Raw genomic sequence first — 18019 nt, forward strand, 5'->3', positions numbered from 1 at the left:
GGCTGAGCCTTAAATCAAGAAAAACAACAACGGAATTGCCTATGCTGATACCTATTTTAACAACAAAAAAGGTCAAGGCACCAATAAATAAAATAATGACTGCCTGCTCGAATTTAATTTGAGAGAATATATTTAAAACAGGCAGACAAAGGGGGCTCAATAGTGATCATAAGCACCCCGGATTACTCTGCGGAAGTTATCAGGCAACTTAGTGACCAAGATTGCTACAGAAAAATAAATAAAGACCCGACCACTGAACTCCAAGGAGACCTTTTAATCATCCGGCAAGAAGACTATGATCAAAGAATTTTGGGTGAGAGAGAATTCAAATATTTACACCAAAAATATCCAAGGACCCCGGTCCTGTATGTCCTCCCGAAAATTCATAAAAGTGAGAATAATCCCCCGGTAGACCAATAGTATCGGGCTGTGACTTTTTGTTAGAGCTAGCTTCAAAGTATGTGGACTATTTCTTAAAACCATTTATAGGAGAGTTCCCGTCATATCTTCATGATACCACTGATTTTATCAACAAAGTGGAGTCAAACAGGAAACCACATCTTGGTCACTCTTGATGTGGTTTCACTGTATACTCAAATACCTGAAGACGACAGGTTAGCTGCCATTTAACTATTTCTCAATGAAAGAAGTAAACCAGAACAAGTACCCACTGAGTTTATACATGGTTGGCAAACTTTGCGTTACGCAAACATTATTTAACATTTGGAAATTACTTTTATTTCCAAGTGAAAGAGTAGCAATGGGGTGTCATTTCGCCCCTGAGCTAGCGATTTTGTACATGGCTAAATTTGAGGAGAAATTCATTTACAACAACAATTCTTTTCTTGAATTTATTTCTAATTACGTCCGATACATAGACAACATTTTTTTGGTTTGGGTCGGCAATGACTAACAGCTGCTCAGATTTCACGAATGGTTAAACACAAGGTCAGCTGATATACAATTCAGCCTTAACTATGCAAAAGAAAGGATGGCATTTCTGGATGTGAAAGTCTATTCCTCAGAAAATAAACTAGTACACACTCCTTTCCAAAAAAGCCCACGGATAGAAACAAAGCTTTACATTTCAAGAATAATCACCTGAGAAACTTACGAGAAAATCTGCCCTTCGGGCAGTTTTTAAGGATTAAGCGAAATAGTTTCTACAAAGATGATTATATGGACCATGCTGCAAAACTAGTAGAAAGACTGATGGACCGGGGAAACCCTAAAAAATTGCTATAAAGAGCATTAAAAAGAGCATGGTGGACACCACGGGAACATTTATCACAGAAAAAAGAAACACCACGAATGGAGAAAATCGTATGTGTAACAACTTTTTGTCCTAATTCAAATTCATTGAAGAAAGTTATAAAACAAAACTGGCACCTGATTGAAAATCTGGATCCATCCTTCAAAAGCCACCCATTGTTTGCCAGGAGAAAGGAGAGAAGAATTTCGAATCAAATTGTACGATTATCATTACAGAGAATTTCTCTAAAAAACACCATTTGCGAACAGTTGGGATTACCTCCAACTGTAGGCCACCACAAATGTGGGACTTGCACCTGCTGTGATAAAACTATTGAAGGGATGCTTTTCTCCCACAATAATATAAATTGAAAACATGAAACTTACACAAATTGTAAAACCAAAAATGTGGTTTACGGCATTTTATGCCCCTGCCCTAAACTATACATTTGAAAAAACAACACATGAGGCACGCCATAGAATTACCCAACACAAATCGCGCATTAAGAAAAATTTAAAGACTGACCCACTTGTCAATCATTGGCGAAATCACAACCACCAAGAAAAGGACCTCACTTGGACAATAATATCTAAGGTTGAGACAGATCCTCGTGGGGGTGATTTAGAACAAAAGCTGAGCCGCCGCAAAGCGTTACTCATTGTAAAAATTATTACGGCCATAGATGGCCTCGATGAACTGTCTGAAATTTATAAATTGTAAGTCTAGATACTAAACATTCATAGCGACATTATGTGTGTCGCACCACACCTTCTGTCATACTCAATGATTTTGTTCCAACTCCCAATGGATGCTAATTTGCATCCTTTTTAAGTCATTGCACAGAATAGCTCAACACTGAATTTCCTTTTAATTTTTGGGCTCTGAGAGCATGGGCCACTTCCCTGGGTAATGACGACAAGATAACCGAGGTATGAGCTTTATCAATCCATCAATCCCACAACATTCAAGCACAAGGGACCCCCATGTGTAATCAAACAATATAATGGACCTGGGTCCTCTGGACAAGGAAACAATTATGTCACGCACGCAATTCTTCTCCTTCTGAAGATGATAGGTTGCCGCAATTTTTATTAGTTCCAGAAAAAACATTGAGGCAATTAACCTTTGCTCCATACAAATAATCTCTGCCGTGGCGTGGTCATTTAAGCAATGCAGACAGAGTATTTTGACTCATTCCGATCATAAGAGCAGGCAGTCATTATATTATTTATTGGCGCCTTGACCTTTTTGGTGTTAAAATAGGTATCAGCATAGGCAATTCCGTTGTTGTTTTTCTTAGAATACAAAGGGAGCAACCATCTTGACGTCAGGCGTCCCATTATAAAGGGTTTCTTAAAACAAAAAGAGAGGATAGAGCAGATGAAAGTGTGGGAAAAGCAAGGAAGGACCCCTCCCAGCCAGAAAGTAGGAACTGAAGTAAGACGACGCGGGAACCATGACTGAGAAAGGCATTTTCAATGCCATTATTCCTCACCCTCTACCTTTTAGCCTCTCAGACATTCAAACAAAAGGTTGCAGGTGGGAAAAGTGGATCAGGTGATTCAAATACTAACTACGAGCTACTTGCAGATGAACGGGCGATGAGACCTTTTCCTGAAATTAGTCGGGGACAACGTAGAAGACCTACTCACGACGTTCCCGCAGAGTCTACCAAGACATACAAAGGTTTGATCAAAAGCCTTACAGACAGTTTTGACCCATAACAAAGTGTCTACTATGAACGATATATGTTCAACACAGTGTGCCAGAGAAAAAATGAATCACTAGACAATTTCACAACGAGACTGTGCAAGCTAGTAACATACTGCAAATTTGAGAAATTCAATAATGAGGAGGCAATAAGACTGCGCATTATCGAAGGGTGATACTCCACTGCATTTCTAAAGAAAATATTGAAGGAAACATACTCATTGGACAATATATTAACTACGTCAAGAACAGACTCCAGGGCCACATCACATGCCATCAACATGGAAGGAGACCGAGAGCGAACGCTTGATCAAGTTCATAGGATGACAGGAGGAAGCAATAAACATTATAAACAACCACATGCAACAGCCAAGACTGAACGAGCATGCTATCGACGTGGACTGACTTATCCACATGCACACCTATGGGACAACAATGTCGAAAGTGAAACAAGTTTAAAACACTAGATACCAGAGGGTCTAAAAAGAGAACGCCCAGGAGTATAAAGAAGTACTCCAAATCACCCGTATCACTGCAACACAGGAGATTCTCAAAGGATGAGGAAATAACCCATCAGTCACCATTCGGATCCGCCCTTCATCATTTGGGATTTTATCCGAACCACCCGTCTGAGAAAAACAGTGTCACACTCAGAGGTCAACCCGGTGGTTAGGGGATTCCTCAGAGGGTATGAACACTAACAGTGTGGTTTACCACTCGGTGATAGTGAGTGGACAAGTACATGGGACTGGGGTGTGCAGTGCAGAGAAATGTGAGTGAAAAAGAAGAAACCAAGAAAAAAGAGTGTATTAAAATTGGTTTAGAATAGGCACAAGATAGTATTTATTCTGTGCGTGCCTTCAGCACCAAGATTAAAATAATGTGCGACCTGAAGCCGTCTGATTATGTAGACTGCCTAACATCACCCCCGTGGCCTGTCTACCACTATTTGCCGGTCTGTAACGGCTGAGCCAATGAGCGCCTTTCTGACATTTCTCTTTAAACTAATCAGATCGCGCGGCCACGCGTATCACGTGGTGACGCGACCAATAGCAGCGCTGGTTATAACAAGCTTTGCGCCTTCCGTTCGGTACCTCCCCAGTCGGCCAGGACGCCGGCCCCCGGAGTACCGACGGAAAGGTAAGGCGAACCCACTACAACTTCGAACCTCCAAGCCCCTCCGCTTACCGCTTGGTTTTTCTGCTCTGGTACGATTTCTGTATATGTAAGTGAGTTCTTTTTTGGTAAATGATGAGAAGGGCACTAATACCAAAAAAATACGAGCACTTATAAATAGAGAGGCAAGTTCCATTTGTTAATCGGCGACTGGCGCAAGGGGTGTTCTGTTTGTTTTATGCATACTGTAATTGACATGTGGCTGTGCATGGTTTTTAGAGCGGTGCTTCATTTTCCCCTGAGCCACAGCCAGGTGGGGTGAGGCTGTTCTACCTTACAGATCAAGGTAAGGACTACATGGTTTCTTTGGGCATATGAAATCTTTTCCCAAGAGTATAACCACTGGCTCCATTTAATACGAGCGCTGGGATCATGTTCTGTGGTGTGATTCTGAACTAGATCCATAAACTATGGACTTATCTTTGAAGCCCTTGAGTTATTGATAGTCATACCCATACCCCTTATCCACTTTCTCTTTCCACAGTGACCAATACTGATCGTAGGGGCACTCGGAATATTCAGGTGACTGTAAGCACTTGTTTTACATTTCCTTGTGTTACTTTTTCACTTCACTTATTATTCTTTTCACGTTGTGCAGTAGCTCTAATTGTTCAGTCTTTGGTCCTGATGAATGCAAGGACGTAGCAGTCCGAATATTGCAGAAACATGTTGACCATCCCTACCTTAGGCAGTCTACATAATCAGACGGCTTCAGGTCGCACATTATTTTAATCTTGGTGCTGAAGGCACGCACAGAATAAATACTATCTTGTGCCTATTCTAAACCAATTTTAATACACTCTTTTTTCTTGGTTTCTTCTTTTTCACTCACATTTCTCTGCACTGCACACCCCAGTCCCAGGTACTTGTCCACTCACTATCACCGAGTGGTAAACCACACTGTTAGTGTTCATACCCTCTGAGGAACCCCCTAACCACCGGGTTGACCTCTGAGTGTGACACTGTTTTTCTCAGACGGGTGGTTCGGATAAAATCCCAAATGAGAAGGGCGGATCCGAATGGTGACTGATGGGTTATTTCCTCATCCTTTGAGAATCTCCTGTGTTGCATTGACTGAGTGGTACGGGTGATTTGGGGTACTTCTTTATACTCCTGGGCGTTCTCTTTTCAGACCCTCTGTTATCTAGTGTTTTCTACATGTTCTCTGGGGATTGTATCCAGATTGTGGTCTATAAACTTCCCCAAGGTCCTCCTCCATCGTAGTTTGATTGTTAGAAAGTGAAACAAGGACAACCACTATGCTAGTGTCTGTTGAGGCAGTTTCTTGAAACCAAAAAGGGTACGACTGGACAGGGTGAGAGCTAACGCGGGTCACCAGGCAAGACACATGGACATGTGAAATCGAGGAGCCTTGGTGGAGTCTGATTCTACCTCGATGACAGGTGAGCGTCTCCACCTCATGAAGGAGGTGGCGACATCTGAAAAGCAGCCGTAATAAGTACAATTACTGAAAAGAAAGGAGACACAAAAGACTGCCATAGTAGACAATCTGATGGGGCTACACCCAGCTCCATTCACACTTGACAGTAGAGCCACATGCGAGTCAGAACATGAAACAAATGTAGCCAAAACCCCATCTGTCACCATCGAACTATCGAACATAGACGTCTTCCACTGGGGTGTAGGGACCTCAGTGACAACACTAGACAGGTCCTCAGAGAAGACGTCCCACCCCCATGCCTCCTAAGCAACATTGCGGCACAAGTGATGGGACTGCTAGCTCCTAGCTCTGACATAGCTCTGACGTACAATGTGTCAGCAAATCACAGCATCTTAAAGGAATATCCAGCACTATTCAAAGGGCTTGGAAATCTAAGATGCATGCAGTTCACCCATCACATCAATTAGGCAATCCAACCCGTAGCACAGCTGAGTTTCAGTGCATCTCCAACCGCAGATGCAGGAAGAACTCAAAAACCTGCTTGAACAAGACATCATTGAGCCAGCAAATAGCCCAACTTCATGGGTGTCTCCCATCATTGCTGTACCAAAGAAGAACACACACAAAATAAGCATACAGCAATAGAAAAAGAGCAACACCATGGACACCACTTATATCTAATAATCAGCTGCATAAATAGAGCCTGTATAATCTCCACACTGGATCTCTTCAAAGGCTGCCATCAACTAGAACTTGAACAACAGTAACGGTACATCACAGCATTCTCCTCTCACTTGGGATTGTTCTGCTACAACCGGCTAAGCTTTGGGGATCATCAGAGGCTGAAATCTTTTAGGAAATAGAGTGATAAGGCCTGTGAAAGAAATGTTTGAACTACAGAGATGATATCCTGGTGTTCGGATGCACAAAAGAAGAACACAACAAACCCTTAAGGGAAGTCTGCAGTCGTGTGGAAGAAGCTGGACTAACACTGAATGAGAACAAGTGCAAGCTAGGGAAGTCAAAACTTGTCTTCTTTGGGTACATCCTCTCTTGGGGATGGATGCAGCCAGACCTGACCAAAGTTGAAACCCTCACAATAACGAAAGCCCCGACTGATGTAGCGGATGTATGATAATTCCTGGGGTAAGCAAGCTACTGCTCCCTGTATCTCAAAGACTTTGCAACAGTAAGCACTACACTCTGAGAACTCACCAAAAAAGGACAGACAAACACCTGGATGACAAAGTGTGAGAAGGCATTCCATGAGATCAAAAAAGCGGTTGCATCATCGGACCACCTTGCCTATTTTGATATGTCACTGTGCACTAAGTTCACAGTAGATAGTACCCCATGGGACATGGGGCAATACTAGATCAACATAAGCCTGGGCATGACTCCCCTCAGTGAATATTTGCATATGCAATCAGAAGCCTGACTGATGTGGAAAGAGTGTATTCACAGCATGAAAAAGAAAGCCTTACGGTTGACACCATCACATATTCCTGTATGGCAAGCCATTCATAATCATAACAGTCCACCAAACACTGATCACAATCTACGGCAACCCAAACACAAAAATTCCACCATGCGTCGAGAGGTGGGGAACATAGCGGATGGACTATGACTTTAAGATAATACACAAGCCTGGCAAACATCACAACCCTGCTGACTACATATCGAGACACCCTCTGCCTAGTACTCAACAGTCAACTTCCATGGCGGAGGAATACATACATTTTGTGCTCAGTCAAAACACTGCAGCTCAGATCACCATAGAGGAGCTCATACCGGAATCCATTACCAAGATTACACTGAAAGCAGTGAAAGGCATCATGAAGCAGGAGCTGTGGAGACACACAAACAACAACAGCCAGTTCAAGAAAGCAGTGAATAAAGAGGAAATACTCACATTCAAACAAGTACAGGATGAATTATTTGAAACAGAGCAGGGGATTTTACTTCGAGGCACCAGGATAGTCATCCCACAAGCCCTTCGCAGACGAACAATGCATTTGGTGCATAAGAGCCACAGGGGTATGGTTGATACAAAGAAAATGCTGCAAGAAAGAGTATGGCTCCTGGGCCCAGACAGCCTGGTGTAAGAATTTATCATGATGTCCCACTTTTGCCAGGCCACAGGGAGACCCCTTAAACCAGAGCAACTATGAATGTCTGATCTACTGGATGCCTAGTGGTCGATGTTAGCAGCCGACTTCTATGTACCACTAGACATTGGGGGGTATCTCCTGTTCATCATAGATGAATACTTTCATTTCCTGTTAGTGCGCTATGTGGCATCCATGTTTGTGGCGGCCATTCTACCCATCCTTGATGAAACTTTATCTGAATGGAGCATCCCACTAACACTCAAAACTACATAGGCATTCACCATCGAAAGATAACACTGCTGTTGCCGCAGGCAAATGGAATGGGCAAATGATACAAAAATAAAAGGAAACATAGAAGCTCTTCCTCAAAATTATTTTTTTAGATATTATTCCCAAAATGAAGGATCAAGCACAAGTCTGTGGATGTACCTAATATATGTCACTAGATAAAAACAGTGACACATATAGACTTATGGTGTCTCATCTGAAATATGTTTCATTTATTTGGTGGATGACTTTATCAAGCAAATACTACGGTTCGCAAAGATTAACTAGAGACTGCGGCCTCTACTTACTCAAACTGATTTTTTGTGTGTGCTTCGAATGAAAATACTGTATTACCAGTATTGATTATGGGCAATGCAATGTTGACAATTTAAACGAATGCTTTGGAATCATGATATGGTTTCTATTTATTCTACTGGTGCTATATTGACTATATTGATAAAGTATGACGTCCCGTTTTATTTAAAAAAAAAAACATTATTGGAATTGAGATGTGTCTCCCAGCATCACCACCTAAGGAGTGGGGGACAATGTCATCTCAACTTTATCAACCAGCATGCAAAATATGCGTTGCCACTACACCAGAACCTTAGGGCATTGCCATGCCGTGTGTAAAAAATGTTCATTATTGAAGACCACTTTCTTTGCTTGGTATTTAAAGAAAATATTGGAACAGAAATATTGAGTTGCAGAAATATCATTAAAAAAATATTGTGGGGTTGGGCCAAGATGGCGGCGGAGTAGGACGCCTTTCCGTGCCGCTCCGGCGCTGATCCAACATAGCAACTAATAGCACGATTTTGGGGGCACCCACGAGCCCCTAAGGTAGCGGAGACGTTCACCTAGCAGAGCGGCGGACGTTGGCGGGGTCCCCGGAGCGGTGGGACCCCCAGAGCGCCTGCGAGGACGTTCGCAGCCTACGGCCTGTGAGACCCCGGGCTTTCCAACTATCGCGGCCCGGCGTGGTCGAGGGGCGGGGCCCTAGATCCGCCTGCAGGCACTAGAGCAGACGGACGGCTGAGCGGACCGGAGTTTGGACGAGGGAAGTTCTATCGGCGAGACCCGGCTCATACCCCGCCACGCCTGGGAGAGGGACCCTGGCCGAGTAGCGCCACTTGCACAACCGGTGGCCCCCTGCTAACGCCATCGACTGGCCCCCCACGCGGGCGGCGCCTGCGGCTTGCTTGAACTGTCCGAGCCTAGGGCCGGGTCGCTGCACGGAGCCGGACGACGACGGAGCACAGGAGTGACTCTATCGCTCATTGGTGGCGGAAGCTTGGAGGACCGAGGCGGCAGATCGCTGGCCCCCTGGAACTCCCGCCTGGGATACAGAAGACGCTCACGGTCGAGTGCCTGGGGGCGAGGAGCCTGGAAACGACTGGAGGCGAAGGAAAGTACCGAGTGCTTGGCCCGCCGGCAGCCACCGCTGCATCCTTGGCCACGTGGAGTCGACACAGGGCGTCATGTCTACAGTGCAGCGCAAACGAAACCAGGGAAAGGACAAGGCCTCCCAACAACCGGCCTCCCCTGGAGCAAGCGGGTCATCAAGGCAATCTGATGAAGACGCTCCGGTGACGAAGGCCTTCATGTCGGAGCTGTTTGCCTCCATCAAGGAGGACATATCGGAACTCAGGTCGCAGCTCGCCTCCGACCTGCGGGAGGTGCGGAGGGACGTGGACGGCATAGGTGAGAGGGTGGCGACCCTGGAGGACAGGGACTTGAGCGTCGCCACAGATGTTCATATGCTCCAGCAGGACATTATCCGCCTCACCGAGCAGAACCTGGACCTCCAATTGCATACGGAAGACCTTGAAAACCGCTCCCGTAGGAACAACATCCGTATACGGGCGGTGCCCTGGGACGGTGAGGCGGGAGACCTCCGGGGGTACGTACAGGAGCTGTTCCTCCAGGTCTTAGACGAGGAGGACACGAAGGAGATACGGATGGACAGGGTGCACAGGGTGGGCCTGCCGCGGCGAGGGGGGGGTCCTCCCCCCGACATACTGGTGTGCGTCCACGATTTTCAACTCAAGGAGAGGATACTGCGGAAGGCCAGGACCATCGACTCATTGCAATTCCGTGGCCATAGACCCCAGCTGTTCCAGGACTTGGCGGCCTCTACCTTACAAAAACGAAGGGACTTCCGTCCTATCACAGCGTTCCTGAAAGAGAGGGGGATTGCCTACTCTTGGGGGCACCCCTTCAGAATAATCTTCAGATGGCAGAACCGCCTGGCCCAAGTACGCACACTTCAGGCGGCAAAAGAGCTCCTGGGATTGGCGGATGTTCCATCATCGCAGGCCACGGCGGCCTCCCCATCTCGGCGGCGCCGCCGGTCGAATTCCTGGCACAGGGTGGGGCGCTCTCCCGCCGGATCCCCTGCAAGACAACGCCCGGACCTCTCTACTAGCCTGCAGGAACGAGGAGCAGCGGTCGCTTCGGTAGCATCGGCCACGTTGGCTGCTTCACAGCTCAGCTCTGGGGCGGCGTGAGCCCCAAAATGGCGGATTGGCGCCGGGAAGGCTCGGGCCTTCTGATCGAGGGTGTACAAGTACTCTGGTGGAGACGACCTTGATTACGGCCAAGGGGAATAGTGGCTTCATTCCTCTGGCCTGTCACTCGACTGGGGGCTTCCTACGAACTTCGGCCTACTGATCCCGTTGAGTATGGTTTTTGCACTTTTTTTTCCATTTTTGTACAATGTTCTGTGTTGGTTCGGGGGGGTTTTGGTTGGGGGACTGTTGGGGAGGGGGAGGGGGGGCCGTGACGGCGGGCCTTTGGGGATGAATGTAGAGAATGAGTGGTGGAATGCGCGCCATGCTGTAGAGGGGCTGCACCTACGACGGTTCTGGGAACGCTTGGGAGCACGTGGTGGGGGGGAGGGGTGGAAGGAGGGTTGGCCGCCATTTTGTATTTCTGATAGCAAGATCTTTGGGAGGTGTTTATCATGCCGATTAGTATAGGCACTTGGAATGTCAAAGGCTTGAATTCCCCTCAGAAGAGACAGAAGGTCCTGAAATACCTTGTAGACCATCACCTTGATGTGGTGGGGCTCCAGGAAACCCACTTAGCTCGAAAGGATGAAATGCGGCTCCGCCACAGGGCGTACCCCATTGTGTACAGGTCCTCAGCTGTCACGAAGCATCGGGGGTGGCGTTAATGTTTAAGGCAGCGTTGCATTTTCAGCCTGTGGGAGTCCGCACTGATAGAGAAGGACGGTGGTTGATGGTCAAGGGGCACATCCAGGGCAGGTTGTGCACGTTTGTGGTGCTCTACTTGCCTAATTCTGGCCAAAATAAATACTTGCAGGAGCTGCTGGAGAAGGTGGGGGACTTTGCGGAGGGACTTGTATTCATGTTGGGTGATTATAACTTGGTTTGGGATGGGGAGATGGACAGCTCTGGGGGTCGAAGGGCGGACACGGGGGTTTTCTCGGGGAGTACACAGAGGGGGGTGGAAGAGATGGGGCTGGTGGATGGTTGGAGGTTTTTTCACCCTGCTGTGAAGGACTATACGTTCTTTTCCCATGTGCACCACTCCTACTCCCGCCTGGACTACGTCTTCCTCAGCCAGTCCCTTAGAGGGAACATCTTAGAGGCCGCCATTCTCCCGATTTCTGTCTCAGATCACAGTCTTCTAGTGCTCACGCTTCGGTGGTCGCCGCCGGACACCGCGAACCGGAAATGGTACTTCCCGGCCTCGGTGGTCCGAGACGATGTATCCCATCAGGCCTTGCGTCAGGCCATCCGGGACTTTTTTGATAGCAACCCTCCCTCGGACACGTCCCTAATGACCACCTGGGACGCCTTTAAGGCGACGATCAGGGGGACGTGCCTGGGCCTCAACTCACAATTGAACGCCTTGCGTAGGAAGGAGAGGGAAGCGCTGGAGGCAGAGGTGCTCACGCTTGAGAGGGAACACAAAGCTAATCCCTCGAGGGTGACTCTACGTCCCCTGACGGCAGTACGGGGCAAGTTGAAGTCTCACTACACGAATAGGGCTGAACTCACATTGTTGCGGCTGGGCCGGCTCTCCTACTCTGGGGGCAACAAGATTGGTAGACACCTTGCCCGGCAATTGAAGGATAAGAGGGAGCGGGAATACGTAGGTGGGATTAGAGACGTGGCAGGAGTGCTCCAGCACGATGACGGAGCGAAGGCTGCTGCCTTTGGCCGCTTCTACGCTGCGTTGTACGCGGGGGAAGAGTTGGACGCGGCTGATCAACGTGCCTTTTTGCAGCGCTTATCGCTTCCGTAGGTACCAGGGGCCTGGAACGATTTACTTGAGGCTCCGATCACAAGGGAGGAGGTCCTCGCGGCTATTAAAAACCTGAAACTACACAAAGCCCCCGGCCCCGACGGGTTCACCGCTGTCTTTTACCAGACCTATGCGACTGAGGTGTGTGACTTCCTGGCCGCCCTCTTTAACGATATGTCTGGACCTGGGGTGAATTCTGGGACCCTGGCGGAAGCAGTGATCACGGTCCTGCCGAAGCCAGGGAAGGACCCGGAGCGATGTGCCTCATACCGCCCTATAGCCTTACTCAACATCGACGCCAAGCTCTACTCGGCTATATTGGCGAGCCGCCTGCAAGACCTGCTGCCGTCGATTATCCATGCGGACCAATCGGGCTTCATCAAAGGCCGCCAAACGCATGATAACACCCGGAGGGTCATCCACCTTATAGAGAAGGCGGACAGGTTCCGCATCCCGGCGGTCTTGGTGGGGCTGGATGCGGAGAAGGCCTTCGACCGCGTAGACTGGGGCTTTCTCTTCCACACGTTGCGGGCCTTTGGGTTTTCCGATCGCTTTATCGCGATGGTAAGAGCTAACTTCTGCAGCCCGCGTTCGAGGGTGGCGGTGAACGGCCACTTGTCGGCCTTCTTCCAACACTCGCGAGGCACTAGGCAGGGATGTCCCCTCTCGCCCTTGCTGTTTGCACTCAGCATTGAACCTTTGGCGCTGGCAGTCCGGGAGCATGAGGGGGTGAAGGGCATCCCGTTCGCTGGGGAACAGCACAAGATTACCCTGTTTGCGGATGATGTCCTCTTGTCGTTGGCCGACCCCGCTGACTCCCTTCCGTATGTTCGTGATATACTGCTGGAATTTGAGGCGGTGGCCGGCTTCAAGGTCAACTATGGCAAATCGCATGTCCTGAACCTGACTCTATCTCAGGCCGAGGTGACACGGGTGACGGCGACGACGCCGTTGGCCTGGGCCTCGGGCTCCCTGCTATATCTGGGGGTACACCTCACCCCGACAGTGGGCGGTCTCTTTGCGGCCAATTTCCCGCCCCTCATGGCCAGATCACGCATGGAGTTGGAGAAATGGAAGCCTAGATTCCTGTCCTGGCTGGGACGAGTACATGCTGTCAAAATGGTCCTTCTCCCCAAATATCTATACCTGTTCCAAGCCTTGCCTATTCCACTGCCCTCTACCTTTTTTAGCCAACTCAAATCGACGGTGTTGAAATTTATCTGGCAAGGTGGTCGGGCGCGGCTTTCATTTACACTTCTGCGGCGCCTGCGGAATGACGGAGGGGTAGGCCTTCCGGACTTCCACCTCTACTACAAGGCGGCCCAACTTAGAGTTATGGTGGAGTGGTCACAGCAGTCCTCTGACAAACACTGGCTGCACATGGACCGGAGTGTGGCAGGCCGGTCCATCTGGGACCTAGCGTGGAAGCCGAAGCGAGACCGCCCGGTAAACGCGTACATTAGTACCCCCACGGGGACCACGCTGAAAGTTTGGGACACACTGGCCAGTGACGAGAGGTGGACGACCTTCCCATCCCCATTCACCCCTTTGCATTTTAATCCGGAGTTTTCCCCGGCGCTCACCGAGGGCCCCTTTGACGTTTGGAGGGAGGGGGGATGCCGGGCATTACTCCACTTGTTTCATGGCCCCGACCCCTTGACGTTCGAGAACTGCATGCGGGACTATCAAGTCCCGCCGGGGGAAAGGTATCGGCATTTACAACTGCTACACTGGGCCACTTCACCCGCGGTGCGAGAAGCAGCGACGAGACCTTTATCCGACTTTGAGGCCTTTCTCCTGAAGACCTCGGCCATGAAGGGGGCTATCTCCTTTTTATACCAGCTGCTGCTCCGCTCGGCCCTTTCCCCTAGACCGCGTTACATGGAGCAGTGGGAGGAGATGGTGGGGAGGGATATCACTGACGGAGAATGGTCGGCGCTCTGGAAGGACATGACGCAATTTAACCACTCCATACTCTTGAGGGAAGCTCATTACAAAACCCTAACGCAATGGTACATGGTTCCGGCCCGACTTCATCGCATTTTCCCGGCGGCCACGGACAGGTGTTGGAGGGGTTGCGGCCTCTTGGGGGATTTTCGCCACGTTTGGTGGGACTGCCCGATCATTAAGCCCTTCTGGGCCGAGATCTTATCGCATATTAAAGACATTTTGCAGTACCCTATCGATGACTCCCCCGAATTCGTTTTGCTGGGGTTGAGAGACCCCGGCCTGGAACACCAATCGCGAGCTGACAAAAAGATCTTATGGCTGTGTCTCGGCGCGGCCAAGCTCACACTGGCCTCGGCCTGGAAACGTAAGGAGGCCCCGGCGGTTTCCCTTTGGCACTCCAGACTGTGGAGACTTCTGAGTCTCGAGAGAATGGCGGATATATTTATAGGCAAATATAAAAACTTCAAGCACGTGTGGGGCCCCTTGGTGTCCTTTCTGTCTGCTGGCTTGCCTTCGGCTGTTTGCCCGGCGTCATTGAGGAACTTGCACTTGTTTCAACTCTAGAGTGTGCTTGGTGTATGAATGAGATTTGCGAGCGGCGCCGTCACGGGAGGGGGGGAGGGGGGAGTTTTGTTTTTGGGGGGAGGGTAGGGAGTCGCTTTGGGACAGTTACTTCACCGAGATGAGGCATACTTGACCGCTGGAGAGCTCTTGGCCTAGTTGCTGGCTGCACTGTTTGAGCTACCCCTTGGCGGGGGATTGCTGCGGGACTGCCGACGTTACCAGCACTGAAGACTTCTTGCTTTACTGCCTTGCCTCATCTTCCTTTTCAGCCTTCCCACTGTGTGGGACCTTTCGTGCGCCCACTGTGACGCCTTTTGTTAATTGTCATTTTTTCATTGTATGCAAAATAAAAATTTTACAAAAAAAAAAAAAAAATATTGTGATACAGAAAAATTGTTGTCAAGAATATCAATTTTTCAGGTAAGTAATATAGTTTTCAATAATATAATGGTTGTTAATATCATTTTCAATAATATAGTTGCAAAAAATATTGTTTTTTAGTTATATTTGTGTGTTAGTTCATGTATTAATTTTATGTTTTATTTTTGATTGTATAATTGTTAACATTTTTTAAATATAGTTTGCAATTTTAAGTGATGTATACATTTACTGCTAATTGTAATTTATACTGTTGTAGTGGATTGCTAGGTCTATTGAGGTGTAGGATGTGCAGTTGTTATTTATTTATAACTAATTAATAATTAATGATTAGCTTATAATTAAATATTTAATTGTTTAATACATATGTAAATTGTGTAATAATTTTTAAGTTTCATATTAGGTACGGGCTGTTGGGTTTATAGATGCATAGGGTTGACAGTCAATAACTAGTTAATTCATTAGTAATTTATTATTACATTATTAACTAATATTTAATTGAATACTAGTAATGTTAATCATGTTACATGAATTTATTTTAGTTAGTTTAAATTGATCATTATTAATTTGTTTACTGATCATGTTAATTTTGTAATTGTTTTGTATTTTTATATATTTTCTTTTCTGTTGCACAGACTGGAGTGGGAATAGTATATGTAACCCTTCCAAAGTCCAACCCTTTTCCTACTGTTGAACAGACTGGAGTGGAAATAGTCACTGGAAAAAAACAAAGGGTAGGGGAACGTTATACTTAGGCTCAGATCTCACATGTACAATAATAGTGAAATTCAGCAGTTATAGTTACCTGATCTAAGTATAATTTACGCCCCACAATGCCCTGCTTATAACCTTACATATTACATCACTCATGACATGGCCAGTGGCATCACTGATGACATCTGAAATAACATCACTGATGACATAATCTACAGAACAACTTGCACACCCACTCACACCCCTATACAACCTCCCATACACCTACTCACACACACATGCAACCACTCACCCATTCATAGACCCATACAAGTACTCACAAAACCAATCACTCATGTATAGAGCCACTCACACACCCGCTCACTTACACAAACAGCCACTCACACAACCACTCACGTATACAGGTACTTGTGCAACCAGTCACTTGCCCACACAACTCACATAGCCACACACTCGCCCATATAGCTACTCACACACCCACTTATTCACTTCTACAGCCACTCTTTCACCCACTCACTCATCCACACAGCCTCTCAACACAGCCACTCACTTCCCCATAAAGCCCCTCACACACCCACACAACCAATTACATACCCATTCATGTATCCACACAAGCATTCAAACATCTGCTCACTCATTCATACAGCCACTAACATATCCACTCACTCTCTAATATGGCCACACACAACCAATCGATGAATCAAACACCCACTCAAACAGCCACTTACTCTCCCATACAGCCACTCACACAGCCATTTACTCACCCATACAGACACTCATAAACTCACTCACCAATGCAGCCAGTCACACAGCCACTCCAGCACCCATACAGTTACTCACTCACACACTTATTCACCCATACAGGTATTCACACACTCACTTATTCACCCATCCAGCCACTCACACACCTATGCAGCCACTCAGACAGCCACTCTTACATGGATACACACAGTCACACAGCCACTCACTTAATATATGTTAGAAATAGTATCACTCATTAGCAGTACAACAAAGTATAATCATTAAACTTTTCTAGTACCTTAGTGTACATGTTTAACACTCATAAACTTTAGAAAACACTCACAATCACTGAATGATGTCATCAGTGACGTCAATTGAGATGTCATCAGCAATTTCATGAGAGATGTCACTGACCATGTCATGAGTAATGTAATATGTGGGATCATAATCAGTGCATTGCGGGGAGTAAGTTATAATTTGCTCAGGTAACTATAACTGCTGAATTTCAATGGTTTTGTACGAGTGAAATCTGAGCCTAACTATAATGTCCCTGTAACCTTTGGTGTTTTGAGTGACTTTCTACGTTTTTTTAAGGTTATGTAAGATGCCCATCACATAAGATAGTGTTGGCCTAATCCAGCTAGCTAAGGGACCTAACCCCAAGGCAGGTCACTTATTGGATGTAATATTTTTGGGCAATACTCGTCTACAAATCCTATTCTCTCTTCCTTTAAGTACAACCACCTTTATCCTTGTGCAGTCAGCACTTTTCTCCAAATCGTATTCTTGCAGAGACACTCCTTTTCAATCCAAGAGAGTTGCGTTGTGTAGAAAATGCAGTTTTTATTTTTTTTGAAACAAAGTGCTTCGCAGCCGACGTGCGTTTCGCCCTTTGCAGGCTTCCTCAAGGCTAATTACCAACGTATTCAGCACTTTAGTAGTTAAAGTATAGGCTTGCCACTTTATGTAATTCTTGGTACAAGATTCCTCAAGAGTATAGTCCATTCTATATGAGCACGTAAAATATAAGCAGTAATCTTTGTTTTTTATAGTCGTGGAGCCATGATAAGTTCCATCACGGACACCATAAGCTTCATCTCTTCTCCGTATCCAGCTTCAACTGGCGAGATCAGGCAGATTCTCGACACAGGAGGAAATGCAGCTCTGATTTTTTGGACCTCTCTGTGGCATTTGACACTCTCAACCATTCCCTGCTTCTGGGCAGCCTGGCTTTGTTAGGTATTAGTGATAACACACTTATGTTCCTTAAAGCTTACCTGTCTAAATGAGAACAGAGTGTGGCTCGAAGGGGTTAGCTCCCCCCTTTTTAGGTCTCGCGCCCAGCGGTGCACTGCGCAGCGCAAGACATTTAGTGGGTGAAAAATGGGGTATTCACTCTGACCTAGGAATCCACACGCTTGTGCTTGTGCGATTCCTTTTGTTTCAGGCAATTGGTCTTAGCGTGCGTCTTTTTATTAA

The sequence above is a fragment of the Lissotriton vulgaris genome, chromosome 7, assembly GCF_964263255.1.
Source record: "Lissotriton vulgaris chromosome 7, aLisVul1.2, whole genome shotgun sequence".
Taxonomy (NCBI): domain Eukaryota; kingdom Metazoa; phylum Chordata; class Amphibia; order Caudata; family Salamandridae; genus Lissotriton; species Lissotriton vulgaris.